The following is a 13,579-nucleotide window of genomic DNA, read 5'->3' on the forward strand; positions in this document are numbered from 1 at the left end:
CTCCTTTCTGACCTATCACCTCCATCCCCAACCCCATTCACCTATTGTACTCTTTGCTACTTTCTGTCCATCCCCACCCCTCCTCTCATTTATCTCTCCACTCTGCAGGTACCCTGCCTCTATTCCTGATGAAGGGCTTTTGCCCGAAACGTCAATTTTCCTGCTCCTCAGATGCTGCCTGACCTGCTGTGCTTTTCCAGCACCACTCTAATCTAGACTCTGGTTTCCAGCATCTGCAGTCCTTGTTTTTACCATCCTCAAAATTCCCCCACCATCCCACTCTCTATCTTCCAATAGTTAGTCAATCCTCTATCCATGCTAATATCCTCCCTCCAACATCATAAGCTCTTGTATTATGAAGTAGCTTTACATGTAGTACCTTATCAAACATCTTCTGACTCAAATATTACATTCACTGCTTTCTCTTTATCAATCCTTCTCATTAGTTCCTCAAAGAATTCTAGTAAATTTGTCAGGCAAGTTTTTCCATTCATGAAGTTAGTTAGTCCCTTTCTCTTCTCTGCTGTTTTATGCATGGATCAAGGATTGAGGTGTGGTTTGGTCAGAAATTAGCTGCATTGAGAATTCTGATGTTTGGGATTATTACTGTTCAGGGCAATATATGCAGCCAAATTCTGTACTAATACAACCTCCATAGACACGAGTGTCTTTCTTTCAAAATAGAAAGAAATCCAAAATCACAGGTACTCACTAAAAAAATACTGGCAGAAGATCCCATGGAAGATGTTTTACTATATAAGAGTCAAACGAAGTAGAAACTAAGTGCTATGTTAATTAATCACCTATAATCTAAAACCTATGTCAACATGATTTAAGCATGAATTAGGACAAATTTCAAAATCTTGCACTCAGCTGTCTTTTTAACATTCAAAGTTCTATCTTATTTACAAAGAATTTCAGCTACTCTTCCTTTAGGATACAATCTGATTCCCTGTTGATAACAGCACATAACAATCCTAAGAACCACAGGTCCAGGTTTCGCCAAAAATGGCGCACATTTTCAGAATCTCCTTGACTCCAGTCTGGACAATGAGGAAGAGGTGTCTTTATCAAATTGGTTTGTGAAACAGAAGTCTCATGGGGAAAGTGAAAGAGAAAGTGTAAAGATTACTGTAGTGATTGGAACCAGGTTGTAACATTGTTTACAAGGTTATTGATTGGGGTTATTAACCTGGGCCAACCAGGAAAGCCCTGGATGATCAATATTAATTGGGGAAAAAAGAAATAACAGGAAATATAGAAGCTCCTGGGTTCAGGGAACTGACTCTGAGCTGGCTGGCCACAGCTAGTCTACTGTGCACAAATAAATAGAGGGTGACTTAGTGATGGGACACCGGTCTCGGTACAGTTATTTCAGTGGTGATGAGGGAAAACAGGATGCGCCTGAAGGACATTCACTTGCATCAGTCATCTTGGAGTTAGAGTGAACATTTCTGGCATCACGCCTCTATTTGGGAAGGTTGAATAATTTGATCATGCTGCTGAAGACTGGGCCCAATATGTGGAAAAAATGTGATACTTTTTCCGGGCATGTGACATTGGTTCAGATGAAAAGCAATGAGTAATCCTTCTGATTGCTTATGAACCTGCAGCATTCTCAAGTATAAGGGGCTCAATTTTCCCGCCACTAAAACCTTCCAAGATTTGACAGAGTTGGTTAAAGATTATTATGACCCCAAACCTCCTCTAATTCTGAGATGTTATTGGATTTATTCAGCTGTTAGAGAACCAGGGGAATCTGTGTTGGGATTTTTGACGAAGTTGAGATGAATGGCAGAGGCATGTGATTTTGGGTTAACACTGAATGAGATGCTGAAAGACTGTTTGGTATGTGGGATTAATGATGTAACTATGCAGAAGTGCTGACTAACTGAAGCCCCCCTGGACTTCAAACAAGCATGACAACCACCATTGTCATTAGAAAATGCAGCAAGTGGAGCATGGGTGCTACAGGGCATCCCAATGGAAGTGGACTCCCTCGCCTCTCCAACTGAGCTTGGGAACACGGTTGAGTGTAGGCAATCTCAGAGCCTCACACATCACCTATCCTGAGCAGAGGGACCCTAGGCCAGCATAACAAATCCAAGCCTTGGCCAATGGCTAAAATGTTCTTCAGGATCTGGGCTAGAAAGCCATTGTAGTTGCTGCTGGTATGTGGACTCAAGAGGAGTTCTACAAGGCCTGGCTTGAGTAAGAAAACTCTGGTATCTAGGAGAATGCACACCCTGTAAAATCCCCCTACATGTGGGTTGGGACAATTAAATTGCTTAGTGGCATCCAGCTTGGAACTGATTGAAAGTAATGTTTGGTTAAATGGTCACAGCTGTGTCTGTGGTTGCAGGTTTTGTCTTTAACAACATTTGCTTGTGACTCCAACCATTAAGTTTGCGCATGACCTCAGCCAGACTGACAACATAGTCTGGGGAACCGTTGTAGATGAAGGGTAAGACTTTGGTTCATAGTAACAGATCATAAACCCCTCTAGAGGTATTGAAGGAAGACAAGACGGTACCACCCATAGCTTCCAGTAGAATTCAACGTGAACAAGTACAAGCTGGAACACTGTCCAAGAAGTCAAGTGGTTAATGCGGATGCCTTGAGCCACCTCCCACTGGCAGGTACTCTACCGGTAGTGCCTGACCTGAAAGAGCCCTTTTTGCTTTTAAACTTCCTGGACACCCTTCCAGTCACTGCTGACAATATCCGACTGTGGACACAAAAAGATCCGGTCCTAGTGAAACTAAAACAGTTGGTGGTAATGGGGAAACATAAGGGCCATTGCAACCAGGATTGAACCCTTTCTGGACCTGGTGAGACCAGATCACCAGAGAGGATGGTATATTACTATGGGGAGCAAAGGTGATTATCCGAGTAAAGACCCCACTGGACACTGGCTGAACTCCATCTGGGTCATTCAGGGGTTTCCAAGATGAAGATGATAACAAGAAGCTATGTCTAGTGGCTGGGGTTGGATGCCGATACAGCTGCATTGATGGGACACTGCCCAGAATGCCAACAAGGACAAAACTTGGCAAAAACCATGGCCTCACATTCATGGGAATGGCCAGTTAAAGGCTGCACTTGGCTGCAGGTCATTTATGCCTTTCCTTTCAAGGGCTCAATGTTCCTGGTTATTGTGGACACCCATTCAAAGTAATTGGACATGTTCAGCAAACTCAGGAATAATGATTGAGAAATTGCAAGCATCGTTCACGATGCACGGACTCCTGGAAGTATTGGTCACGGACAATGGGACGTAATTTACCAGCAGGGAATTTGAATGTTTCCTAAAGTCAAATGGCATTCGGCACATAGGACAGCTCAATACCATCCATTGTCCAATGGTCTCATGGAAAGTGTGGCCCAAACGTTAAAGACAGGCTTAAAGAAGCAGCCTACAGTGTCAATTGATATCAAACTGTCTTGGTTCCTGTTTGGTCATAGGATCAATCCTCAAGCAATAACAGGGAATAGCTCCAGCAGAGTTGCTGATGGGGAGAAGACTCCGCACCAGGTTAAATCTGATATTCCCAGACATGAGGAGAGGAGGAAACGGCAGCAGGAACATTAACGCAGGCCACATGCCTCCTCTAAGAGAGAGACACAACTTAATTCAGGGGACAAAGTTTAGTGCTGAAACTATGGAAATGGCCCAGGATGGTTACAAGGAGAAGTAGGCAGGTGGTTAGGTCCCGTCACTTACAAAGTTTGGCTAGGTGATACAGTCCAGAACAAGTATGTGGATCACCTGAAAGCTGTTACCTCGCAAGGGGTGCAGGGGCAAAACATATTTGGCCCCTCAGAACAGCCAGAAGGCCTGTTGGAAACTGTAGGTTTTCCCCATCCATCCAGTGTCGAAGAAACCTCAGAGTCCGAGAGGAATGCAACTCTGATACCATTGTTGTTGATGCTTAACTGACCTCTGGGTAATTAGAGATAGGCAATAAATGCTGGCCAGCCCATTGACACCCACATTTTCTGAATGAATCAAACAAAGTATAAAATCTCCTCAGTTGAGGACTGGCTGGCCACAGCTACTGTACTGTGCACAGGTAAATAAAGGGTGACTTGGTGATGGGACACCGGCCTCTGTGCAGTCATTCCAACTACATTTTTATTTCCTTTATGTGGACTAAAAATAAATAAAGGTACTGCTTTAAACCAAAGGATTGTTCGAAGTGTTGCCTGGAGTTTTAAACATCACTGTTAGGAGAGCACAGTATGTGCTGCAATGTTGCATTTTTCTGGACAGTGCGAACATAGATACAGAATGGAGCCAATAGGTTTTGAACTGGAGGGAAAATTGCCTGGCAATGATGTTTTGATAGGCTCCTCACCAGGTGACAATGGCTTATGGGCGTCCATGCAGCAGAGAAACATACAGCCTGTGAGGACAGAGCAAAGAAAATATCCCATGTTGAAATCACAGTGACCAGCGCCCAACTTCAAGTGTAAGAATAAAGAGTAGTGATAGCCCCTTCCAAAGCTGGTCAATGTTTCTATTATAAACCCAGGGATCTTGTGGTTTAATGGTAGCATGCTTACCTCTGGGCTAGGAGACCCTGGTTCAAGTCCCACATGCTCCAAGGGAGTGAAATGACATTTCTGAACAGACTGATTTAAAAAAAAAGTTGAGTATGGAAGCACAAGCTATTCCCCATAGTGCCTCTTTTTTGGATGAGATGTAGTCCTTCCTGTGCACTATTTCCTTGGAGTCACTACTCCCTGCAATGAAGATGGCCAGTGGATGGCCAAGGCTATATCAGCAGCTAGAGATGGCATCCAAGTGAAGTGAGCAAGGTGTGCTGCAAAAGGAAGTGTGACACAATTACAATCAATGCACGTGTACTTCTTGGAATCAGGACAGGATATAGAATAAAATACCGGAGAACCGGGATCCTGAACCTTGCAGAATCATCAAGAGGCTGGAGGTAGTTGGTCACACCCAGTGGTGATAGGCTACTCAGTGAAGGGTCAAGTGAAGTGGAGTTGTATAGTGATGAGGAACCTCGGAGTGAACTGTAAATCATGAAACCAAGGGCTGCTTCCGGTGGTGGAAGCCCACTGCCATCCTGGAAAGAAGAGGAGTAATGAACTGCTGGAAGGGAGCAACTGGGCTGACAAGTGTTGTTATTTGTACACTTCCTGGAGAACTGACTGACCTAGATCCCTATGTGAGTAATCTGCCACAAAGCCTGAAATCCATAAAAAGTACAGATTAGACACTTATGTCAGAATGGGATCTTGATCAGGTGGGCCAATGGGCTGAGGAGTGACAGATGGAGTTTAATTTAGATAAATGTGAGGTGCTGCATGTTTGGAAAGCAAATCAGGGCAGGTAATGTACACTTAATGGTCAGGTCCTGGGGAGTGTTGCTGAACAAGGAGACCTTGGAGTGCAGGTTCATTGCTCCTTTAAAAGCTGAGTTGCAGGTAGATAGGATAGTGCAGAAGGCGTTTAGTATGCTTTCCTTTATTAGTCAGATTATTGAGTATAGGAATTAGGAGGGCATGTTGTGGCTGTACAGGACATTGGTTAGGCCACTTTTGGACTATTGTGTGCAATTCTGGTCTCCCTCCCATAGGAAGGATGTATGACATTTGATAGGGTTCAGAAAAGATTTACAAGGATGTTGCCAGGTTTGGAAGGTTTGAGCTATGGGGAGAGGCTGAATAGGCTGAGGCTGTTTCCTTGGAGTGTTGGAGGCTGAGGGGTGACCTTATAGAGGTTTATAAAGTCATGAGGGGCATGGATAGGGTAAATAGACAAGGTCTTTTCCCTAGGTTGGGGGAGTTCAGAACTAGAGGGCATAGATTTAAGTTGAGAGGAGAAAAATTTTGAAGGGACTTAAAGGGTAACTTTTTCACACAGAGGGTGGTGTGTGTATGGAATGAGCTGCCAGAGGAAGTGGTGGAAGCTGATACAATTACAACATTTAAAAGACATCTGGATCAGTACATGAATAGGAAGGGTTTAGAGGGATATGGGACAAATGCTGGTAAATGGGATTAGATTAATTTAGGATATCTGGTTGGCATGGATGATATGGACTGGAGTGTCTGTTTCTATGCTGTACATCTCTTTGACTATGTGGCTCTATGACAGGTTCAGAAGATCATCTCAAGGAAATGTTGGATATCATCCCTTCTCATTTGTTCATATCAGTGACGAATGTGAAGAATTTCTGCCACTAATATTGACTTGGGCATGCTAGCCATTATGGACAACCAGACCTCGTGCTCACATAATTGCTGAGTTGCCAGACACTAAATCTATGTGCATTTGCTAGGGTTGCAATTCTCCAGCAGGGAAGTGTGTAGTGTGTCCTCCAGCAGCAGGTGATGATAGAGGGGGAGGGCACTAAGCAGGGAATGCTTCAGTTTCTGTATGCCCTCCCTGAAGGGAGGGATGCATGGAAGAGTAGGAGGCCTTATGGAGAAAGACTGACAAAGGATTTTTCATAGAACATCCGAGGAGCAGCAAAATCAACGTTTCGGGCAAAAGCAAAACCTGCACTACCACCTCCTCCCTCACCTCCATCCAAGGCCCTAAATGGAGCCTTCCACATCCATCAAAGTTTTACCTGCACATCCACTAATATCATTTATTGTATCCGTTGCTCCCGATGCGGTCTCCTCTACATTGGGGAGACTGGACGCCTCCTAGCAGAGCACTTTAGGGAACATCTCCGGTACACCCGCACCAATCAACCACACCGCCCTCTGGCCCAACATTTCAACTCCCCCTCCCACTCTGCCGAGGACATGGAGGTCCTGGGCCTCCTTCACCGCCACTCCCTCACCATCAGACGCCTGGAGGAAGAACGCCTCAATTTCCGCCTCGGAACGCTTCAACCTCAGGGCATCAATGTGGACTTCAACAGTTTCCTCATTTCCCCTTCCCCCACCTCACCCTAGTTCCAAACTTCCAGCTCAGCACTGTCCCCATGACTTGTCCGGACTTGTCCTACCTGCCTATCTCCTTTTCCACCTATCCACTCCACCCTCTCCTCCCTGACCTATCACCTTCATCACCCCCACCCTCCCCTAGCTTATCTCTCCACGCTGCAGGCTCTCTGCCTTTATTCTTGATGAAGGGCTTTTGCCCGAAACGTCGATTTTGCTGCTCCTCGGATGCTGCCTGAACTGCTGTGCTCTTCCAGCACCACTAATCCAGAATCTGGTTTCCAGCATCTGCAGTCATTGTTCTTACCTAGTTGATTTTTCATAGAACCCTTACAGTGCAGAAACAGGCCATTCAGCCCAGCAAGTTGACACCAACTGTCTGCAGAGTATCCCACCTAGACTCATTCCCCTACCCTAGTACTCTACATTTTCCCCTGACTAATGGACCTAAATTACATAACCCTGAACAATTTTATGATGGCCAATTCACCTAACCTGCACATCTTTGGATTGTGGGGAGAATGTGAAAACTCCACATAGACAGTTGCCCAAGGCTGGAATCGAACCTGGGTCTCTGGTGCTGTTAGGCAGCAGTGCTAACCAGGGAGCCACCATGCCACCTTGATGTTTCAATCAAGGTGTGGACCTGCAGAGTTCATACAATGTAAAAATCCTCTACCTTTTGTTTAAGCCTTTCTATTCATGTTTGTAAAAACCTGATGGTGGTAGAATGAAGAATCCCTGATTCTATCACAGTTTATTTAGCTTTCATGTCCAGGGATTTTGGTGGTTACCTTGAATGGGCTACAGAAAGTCCAGTGGCCATTTCTGGATTTCTCTAATATACCAGCACTCAGTGGTCATTTACTGTGTTAAAGGTGCTGTATAAATCAAAGTTGTTGTCATACACTATATATCCTCTGCTTTGGTTCAAAGAATGGGTGAGGTATACTTGCCAGTATGCTGCTTAGGAAGATTCCTTGTTACCTGCAGTCTTTAATGAGGGCTCATGTCCATGCCTATCTGCTATTTAATGATAAATTGGTGACTTGCTTCAGTTGGTAAATTGGAATGTTTTTGAAATCCAGTTTGTTTGAAATCAATTTGAAGGTAACACATTTGGCAATGAGAGATTTGATCTGATTCACTGCAATAAACATAGTGAACAAAACAGATCTGTAATATCTCACATTGCTCTGAGTAAATTGCTAGCTGGATTTACTGATGGGACTTGGAAGAGTATACCTGCCATGAGTGATTGAGATTCTGCCTGTTTGGCTCCAAAAACGTGTAACCTAATGGAACTGATTTCCTTTTCTGACACTTGGGATACAGCATTGCCCAGCTGGATGGAAAATGAGGTATACATTGCTGCAGGATTGGTCCTCCCTGTCTAATTTTCCTCTTTATGCTCCACCAAGTCAGCCTATTTGACTCAACCACAATATTCCAAAGAATGTTCAAAGTTGCTTACCTCAGTTCTTGGCTAACCCTACATTCTCAGCAAATTAAGGGTATTCATAGTTTAAAAGCTGTATTAATTTCACAGTATAAACATGTGCCTAAAGTGATCATAATTAACCATGTTTTCTTCATTTAAATTAGACTAGAAATTAACCAGCTCTGTTTGATATGACACAGACTCCAACAGTATTGGTTTCAGTTTTCTTATTTAATGTTCTTAGAGACAGTCATACAGTGGGTGTACACAAATTTCGCAGTGAACCCTGTTGAAAGGTAATTTGGTAGGGATAGCACACGATGGTCTTGCCTGCAGAATTGAGAAATAGTGGCTTACTGCAGCAATTAATGATTTATAAGCCAGAGATAGAAGATCGATTAGATTCCCTACAGTATGGAAACAGGCCCTTCAACTCAACAAGTCCACACCAACCCTCCGAAGAGTAACCCACCCAGTCCTATTTCCCTCTGACTAATGCATCTACCACTACGGGCAATTTAGCACGACCAGTTCACCTGGCCTGCACATCTTTGGACTGTGGGAGGAAACCGGAGCACCCGGAGGAAACTCACGCAGACACGGAGAGAATGTGCAAACTCCACACAGACAGTCGCCCGAGGATGGAATCGAACCTGGGACCCTGGTGCTGTGAGGCAGCAGTGTTAACCACTGAGCCACCGTGCCGCCGTTAGAAATATTAGAAACTGGTTTGTATATTTTCTTGCCACCAGCCATCCTTCCCTCATGGTCTGTCTAATTATCAGTGGTAGAGGATAGACCACAAGTGAGTTTAAAGCGAAGCTGAGTCTGGGGGGGATGGATGGACAGATGTATGAGGAGAGATTGACTCAGCTAGGATTGTTTGTTTTTGCTGGAGTTCAGGCAAATGAGGGAGGACCTCACAGAGACTTATAAATTCTAATAGGACTAGACAGGGCGGATGCAGGGAAGACGTTCCTGGTGGTGAGTGCATCCAGAACCAGGCATCACAGTCTAAGGATTTGGCGTGGACCATTGAGGAGATATTTCTTCACCCACAGAGTGGCGAGCTTGTGGAATTCATTACCACAGGAAGTAGTTGATGCCAAAACATTCAATGTATTCAAGAGGCGGTCGATAAAGCACTTGGGATCAAAGGTTATTGGGAGAAAGAAGCATTAAGTTATTGAGTTGGACAATCAACCATGATCGTAATGAATGGCGGAACAGGTTCAAAGGACTGAATGGCCTCCTCCTGCTCCTATCTTCTATGTTTCTATGCCAATTAGATAGAGAAAAATGCATGACTCAAAGATTGGTGTGGGAGAAACTGGCTTGAATTCACAGGATATTTGTATCAGTACTGAGGAAGAAGGGAGCTGGTTTGATGGGATGGGCTCCACCTGAATCATGCAGGGACTAGACTCCTGGCAAATTGCACAACCAGGGCTAGGGGAGGGGGGTGGTGGTGGTGAAGGGTACTGTTGCATAGATAATTACTGACAAAGGCAAAGTAGGGGAGGGCTCACTAGAGGTTATTAAAGTTTCCACAACAAGTAATAAGACAGAGTTTATGGAAAGGGTCAAGAATCTATCTTCAGGCACAACAGCTAAGGGGACAATTATGAGAATGGGGGGCAGTCAATGCAGAACTGAGGGTGTTGTATTTTGATGTGCACAGTATATGAAACAAGGTAAATGAGTTTAGAGCATAGATTGAAATTGGCAGGTATGAAGTATCACAGAGGGGATCAGGGCTAGGAACTGTCCAAGAATGCAAATTCTAAAGAATGGACAAGTAGATAAAGGATTCAGGGTAACCTTGTTGGTAAGAATTGAAAAAGAAATTGATAGCAAGAAGTGATATGGTGTCATAAGGCGTGGAATCTGTGTGAGGAATTACAAAGGAAAAAAGACCCTGATGGGAGCTCTGTCCAAGCCTCCTAGCAGTAGCCAGGGTGTGGGGAAGAAAATAAATCAGGAGATAAGAAAGGCACTATTTTAATAATCATCGGGGATTTTACTCTGCGGGTGAACTGGGAAAATCAGGTTGGTAGCAGATTTCAAGAAAAGAAATTTGTCAAATGTCAAACAAGCTGTTTTGTTTTGGAGCAGCTTGTGGAGGAGCTCACTAAGGAGCAGGCAGTTCTGGATTTAGTGATGTGTAATAATTAGGGAACTGAAGGTGAAGGAACCTCTTAGGGGCAATATGATAGAAGTGATCCCATAGTTCGAGAGAGAGAAACTGGAATCAGATGTAATGGTATTACAATTGAGTAAAGGTAACTACAAAGAGATGAAGGAGGAGCTGGCCAGAGTTGTGTGGAAGGTGAACCTAGCAAGGAAGATACTGGAGCAGCAAAGGCAGGAGTTTCTGCAGGTTATTTGGGAATCACAGCAGCAATTCTTCGCAAAGAGGAAGAACGTATTGAGGGGAGGACGAGGCAATCGTGGCTGACAAGGGAAGTCAGGGATAGCATAAAAACAAATGGAAAGCATACAATGTATTGAAGATTAGTGGGAAGCTAGAGGTTTGGGAAGTCTTTAAAAATCTACACAGGATAACTTAAAAAAAAGCATTGCAGGGGTGAAGATGAAATACAAGAGTAAGCTAGCAATAATATAAAAGATTGCAAGAGTTTTTTAAGAAAGGTAAAACAGAGGCAAGAGTGGATATTGGACTGCTGGAAAATTAGGCTCTAATAGTAATGGGGAGCAAAGAAATGGGTGGAGGAACTTAATAGGCACTTTATATGAGGTTTCACAATGGAAGACACAGTGACATACCAAAACCTCACAGGAGTCAGGGGTCAGAGGTGAGCATAGTGGTCATCACTAAGCAGAAGGTGCTGGGGAATCTGAAAGGTGTGAAGGTGAATAAATCACCTGGACCAGATGGAATATATCTCAGAGTTCTGAAGGAGATAGTTGAGAAGATTATGGAGGCATTGATGGTGATCTTTCAGGAAACTCTGGAGTCGGGAAGGATGCCAGAAGACTGGAAAATGTCTAATGTAATAGCCTGTTTAAGAAGGGAGAGAAGCAGAAGACAGGAAACTATAGGTCGGTTAGCATTGCTGAGATTATAGAGTCCAGGATTAAGGATGAGATTACGGCTACTTGGAATTGCATGGCAAAACAGTGTGAAGACAGCATGGCATTGTCAAGGGGAGGTTATGCCTGACAAATCTATTGGAATTCTTTGAGGAGGTAACCAGCAAGTTAGACAAAGGAGAGCCAGTGGACGTGATCTGTTTGCATTTCCAGAAGGCCTTTGACAAGGTGCCATACAGGAGGCTGCTAAATAAGATAAGAGCCTATGGTGTTGGCCATAAGACATTGGCACGATGGAAGATTGGCTGACTGGCAGAAGACAGAGAGCAGGGATCAAAAGGGGGTCTTTTTAAGGATGGCAGCTGGTTACTTGTAGAGTTCTGCAGGAGTCAATATTGGGACCACAACTATTCACATTTACATTAACAATCTGGATAAAAGAGCTGAGCATATTTTTGCTAATATTGCATATGATGCAAACATAGGTTGAAGGGCAGGTCATGTTGAGGAAGCAGGAAGCCTGCAGGGGGACTTTTACAGGCCTGGAGAATGGGTAAAGAAGTGGCAGATGAAATACAATGTGGGAAAGTGTGAGATCTGATAGAAAGAATAGAGGCAGAGACTATTTTCTAAATGGGGAAAGGCTTCTGATATCTGAAGCAAAAAGGGACTTGGGAGTCCTTATTCTGATTCTCTTAAGGTTAACGTGCAGGTTCAATAGCAGTTAGGAAGGCAAATGCATTCATTTCAAGAGGGCTAGAATACAAGAGCAGAGAGGTACTGCTGATGCTCTATTAGGCTCTGATCAGACCATAGTTGGAATATTGCGAGCAGTTTTATGCCCTGGATGGATCTGATTGAAATTTAAATAATACTGAGAGGCCTGTATCAAGTGAATGTGGAGAAATTGTTCCACTTGTAGGAGGGACTAGAACCCAAGGGCAGAGCCTCAGAGTGAAGTTACGATCGTTTAGAACTGAGATGCGGAGGAATTTCTTTAGCAGAGGATAGTTAATCTGTGGAACTCATTGCTCCAAAGGGCTGTCGAGTTCAAATCAGTGAGTGTATTTACGACAGAGATACATAGGTTCTTAGGTTGTAAGGGGATTAAAGGTTATAGGGAGAAGGCAGGGTTAAGAATGTGGTTGAGAAACATATCAGCTATGATTGAATGGTGGTGCAGACTCGATGGGCTGAATAGCCTATTTCCACTCTTATATCTTATACTCTAATAGTCTAAAAACGCAAGGCACTTGTCTTCATGTAATTTATTGCCTGGTCTCATAGGTGCAGTTTAACTTGTTTGATATAGTTCCTCAGGACTACAAGAAGCTGTACAGAACTCATGCAGATCTCCACTGTCTCCACCCAAAGACCCTGTGTAATATCATCGGACTGGGTGGAATGACTGGACATAGTGCAACATTGTCATTAACTTCTTCAGAATCGCTACCCCATACAATGGAATCATACAATTATAGAGATCTACTGCATGACGTTGAGCTTCTTGAGTGTTTTTGGACCTACACCCATCTATGTCAGTCAAAGAAATCCATCTCACTCCTGTCTTGTGCTTTATAGGTAGTGAAAACACTTTGGGGAGTCAGAAGTTATGGTGGCAAAGTCTGACTCAATATAGATGTGGTATTCATTCTGATGACCTGCCTGATGGAATTGACCATTTAGAGCATTGGTGTACAAGATTCCAGTGAACATTCCCTATTTTCTGCTGGTGATTCACAAAGTGTATTTTAATGCATAGAAAAAACAATCACTTTTCCTTTGTATTTTCATGCATTAGAAAAATTGCAATAGGGTTTGCAATTGGGGAGTTGAATGAAACCACTCAAACCCTCATTTGAAATGGAATTTTACAGCTAACAGAAAGGAAAAATAATTTATTCCATTTGGGCTATATTTATATCTATATACAAGAGGTGAAATAGCTAATACAATGTTCATTGCTGTCCTCTAGTATAAGAATGTGTAAATAATGCAACGTTTGGCAAAATGTATACATTTGGTTTAAGTAACTCATGGAAAGTTTGATTTTTTTCAGCAACTCATGAGAAAATAATTTCTGCTGAATCGAACAGTATTGAGAAACTATTTTTCCATGAGCTATTTCTTTGCTGTGTCTTTATTTTAAATGGGTCA

The sequence above is a fragment of the Chiloscyllium plagiosum genome, chromosome 6 (assembly GCF_004010195.1).
Source record: "Chiloscyllium plagiosum isolate BGI_BamShark_2017 chromosome 6, ASM401019v2, whole genome shotgun sequence".
NCBI lineage: Eukaryota > Metazoa > Chordata > Chondrichthyes > Orectolobiformes > Hemiscylliidae > Chiloscyllium > Chiloscyllium plagiosum.